Genomic DNA, 3,771 nt, shown 5'->3' on the forward strand with positions numbered 1-3,771 from the left:
AGTATACACGCCGATTAAAACCCATCTCTTCGCGTAAGAAATTTTTAGGCCCGTTTCAGCTAGATAGAAAGAAAGAAAAAAAAAAAACAAAACAAAACAAAAAAATCGATATGGGGTTTTGAGTTAGAGATTCTGTGTAGGGATGAAATTTCCCTGAAAAAATTCACTGAAATCTCATCCAGACTACCTTCGTCCCATTGGTTTTATTATGCATATGAAAAACTAGTATATTTAGTCTATATAGAAGCACCATCAAGTCTAACTAATAAAAAAACAATGTCATAAAAGCAACTATAGTCAAATATGTAATACATCCAGAGTGTAGCCCTTCATGGCAACGGATTCACAAATGAATTACAATATTAAACTCAAAATTCAGAGAACAGAAATTAACAACAACAAAAATCCATCATTAAAAATACATGAAACAACAACAAAAATCCATCGTAAAGAGAAAAACAGGAAAAAAAAACCGGTCAGCGAAGAGACATTAGCATGTGCATATCTAGTGAAGCCCCTCGTTAGGGAAAGGGAAGGAATTCAGCATCGATGGAGCAGCGATCCACCTCCAGAGCGAGCGATATGCATACCGTCATGTGGTGCCATGATATCCAGCTTGGACATGGCATTAGCACTGAAATTGTGTTCCCTGCGAATATGTTGAATGAAGATTTTTGAAAAGTGAAAAATACCCATGAGATGACTGATGTCCCTGAGTCATCTTGTAGATATGGATGAAAAATAGTGGAAATTCCGAGCACATGGTTTGTGATGGGTTGAGACAGAATGACAGGGAAAGGTTCTGGGATGGTTGATAATGAATCGGGTATTGCACAGACAGAGTGACAGGGGAAGGTTCTGGCGCGCAAATCCATTGCAAACTGCAGATTGGTGATATCTGAGGATGTTGGCGGTATGAAATTGGAGATCGAGATCATGACCAGCCTGTCTGGGCACCCTAATGTTGTGGCCCTGAAGGCAGTCTTTGAGGAGGAGTATTATGTGCATTTGGTTATGAAGCTATGTGCTGGCGGGGAGGATTTAGACCAGTTGCAGACACAGGGGAGATATTCTGAGCCCGATGCCGCAAGATTGTTCAAGCATCTCTTGGAAGTGGAGAAATATTGTCATGATAATGGGGTCGCGCACACCGATCTGAAGCCAGAATATATTCTTCTTGCAATAAAGTCTCCTTCGTCGCCGATCGAGCTTGCTGACTTTGGATTGGCCACCTACTTCACACCAGGTATGCATTGAGGCATTTGATCTGATATTTGAAAGCAGGCTTATAGGACCAGAATTCTTGTTGTAACATTTGCTTAAGCAATTTTAGATTTGGATAGTCTATATCTAACTTTGGTGTTTTTCAGATAGAATGATGTTCTATCCCAACTATGCCATATGAATATAATCTTCTTGGGTTACAGCATCTCATTTGTTTGAGCTTGAATCATCCCATTTCTTTGATCTTGAATTATTAAAAGTTTTTTAGCTTTGTGCCTAATTCTTCTCCGTTTGAAACAGGGCAGAAACTCAATGGAACTGTAGGCAGCCGCTTCTATATAGCTCCAGAGGTTTTGTCTGGAGGATACAATCAAGCAGCAGATTTCTGGAGTGCTGGTGTAATTCTTTACATTCTTCTGAGTGGGATTCCACCCTTTTGGGGTGTAAGACAAAATCGAAGATTTTTGATGCGGTCAGAGAAGCCAAGCTGCAATTTCCAAAGGCTCCTTGGAGCAGTATCTCTTCTGCTGCCAAGGATTTGATCTCTAGAATGCTATGCACAGATCCAAAGAAGAGGCTTACCTCTGTGGAATTGTCAGGTAAATTGGATATTACATGAAATCCATGTGTATTTTTCTAAATTTACGGAGCCCTCTCTTGTGAATAAAATGTCAGATTCCATAGATTCCATATAAAGTGAACTTAGTATTGGTTTGATATTGCAGAGCATCTTTTGATCACTGGTCAAGTTGAGTTATTGGTGCATAGCACAAATGAGGTTAAAAGGAAACAGGGCATCACCTATAACTCTTTGAGTTCAGGGGAACCAAAGACAATGGCCTCATTCAGCTCAGCATTTGATTGCAACACCAAAACAGAGATTCTGTCATCTTTCTCGGGCAAAGCATCCTTTTCGGGATTTATAGTGAGCGACAATGGATGCCAGGTGTTGGGAAGCTTTGCTTTTAATCCCAAAACAATATTCATCAGCCATCCAAAACACATTGACTTTTGCCTTGGAAAATATTGATGGCACATTCAACTCGGAACATTATGTACCTTCCTCTGACAATAAAATGCAGCATTAGCTTTATCAAAGAGGTAGAAGTGTTTCTTGTGATGCTTATTGATTCCTCCATTGCATTTCAAATTATTTATTTTTAGGCTAATGTTCTAATGGAGTTGTTTTAATATCCTTACCAGCAGGGTCAAGTTTTGGACATCTGTTTGCAGCAGCAATTTCTAAGAGTATAAAGTCTGTATCTCAGTTTCAGTTGAAGAGGGTGCAGGTCAGACACAAAAGGCAGAAACTTATAATACCAGATACCTTATTACCCACAGAGAGAATCATACAATAGGCTTGGGGGAACTGGATCTCAAGGTTTCAGAATCCATTATACGATGGGCTTCGTGTACTCGATTGTCTGGTTGCAACTCGTTTCAATCTCCATTACTCTGTTGACAGCTTCTGTGAACATCATCAGTCTACCATTGGAAACCAAAAGCATAGCTTCAAAAACCTAATGATTATCATTTATTTTGAGGGGCTGTTTGATGGAGTTTTTAACCAGACTTTGGGCAGTCTGTTACTCCTGAGAATTATTGCGCGTGATATATTGATGAACTGATTTGTATTTATACTAAGCAGTGGTACAATAAAGTTCAGTGGGTGTGTCATAGAGTAAAAGTGTTTATTCTTATGAGTACATAGTAAATAAAGGTTATCACACGTCTTTATTTTTATTTTTATGTACTATAATTCAAAGAAGCGCTGGCAGATCTTGATTTTCTGCATTCAGGGTGTATAGATTGAGGAAGTTATATAAAATTAAAATGAGTACTCTTTTGTTCCAAATAATTAGTCTTTTCAATGGTTTCATGTTGCTTTCTATTTGCATGAACAACTTTTAATGCAGCACTGGTTGCCCTGCATGTGCGATGGCTAATTGTAGATTTTCAAGTTGGTGAAGTTCAATGTTCCAACCTAGCTCAATGCCTGTTATGCATCTATATATTCACCATGGCCTGAACTGATGAATGGTTTTTTCCCGTCTGTTTCAATCCCTGTGATTAGATGTATCTTTTTATTTAAGGATGCTTTACGAGTGCTACTTAGTTTATGTGTATTCAAAACTATAAAAATTGCAAAATTTATTACGATATGTTACTAGTGTTGATTGGCAATTAGGTTTATAACAGGTAATTCGAATAAATGATTATTATCTTCTTTACTACAATTTTCTCATAAATAACATATTAAATATAGTATTCTAATGATTTCAGACCTGCAGAAAACCGAAAATGTGCACAAAGTATGCTGATTCAAAGCAATAGATGTACTTGCACAAAGTACAAGTACGCTGATTCAAAGCAATACTTTCTTGTAATTATATTTATATTTTCCATAATACAATTGGTTGAATATCATTTGCGCTCCAAAGCAATGTTTTTGGTCCAAGTGAACAGAGGGCAATGACCAGCCATCATCGTACTTATTAGTGGTTTCATATATAAATATTTCATTGACTTGTCTTCCCTGGACTTCAA

The 3,771-nt window shown here is 37.7% G+C and overlaps 1 pseudogene across 1 annotated transcript; it reads left to right on the forward strand.

The window, feature by feature from the left end:
- Window positions 1-549: 549 nt before the first annotated feature.
- Window positions 550-2,892, forward strand: LOC149210689 (calcium-dependent protein kinase 1-like; annotated as a pseudogene). The gene is made up of 5 exons (XR_016253117.1): window positions 550-642; window positions 850-1,246; window positions 1,525-1,823; window positions 1,950-2,325; window positions 2,431-2,892. The product of XR_016253117.1 is annotated as a calcium-dependent protein kinase 1-like (transcript).
- The last annotated feature ends 879 nt before the right edge of the window (window positions 2,893-3,771 follow it).

This window comes from Pinus tabuliformis, chromosome 1_2 (genome assembly GCF_031772625.1).
Source record: "Pinus tabuliformis cultivar Carrire ecotype Pingquan chromosome 1_2, CPIR1, whole genome shotgun sequence".
NCBI classification, from domain to species: Eukaryota; Viridiplantae; Streptophyta; class Pinopsida; order Pinales; family Pinaceae; genus Pinus; species Pinus tabuliformis.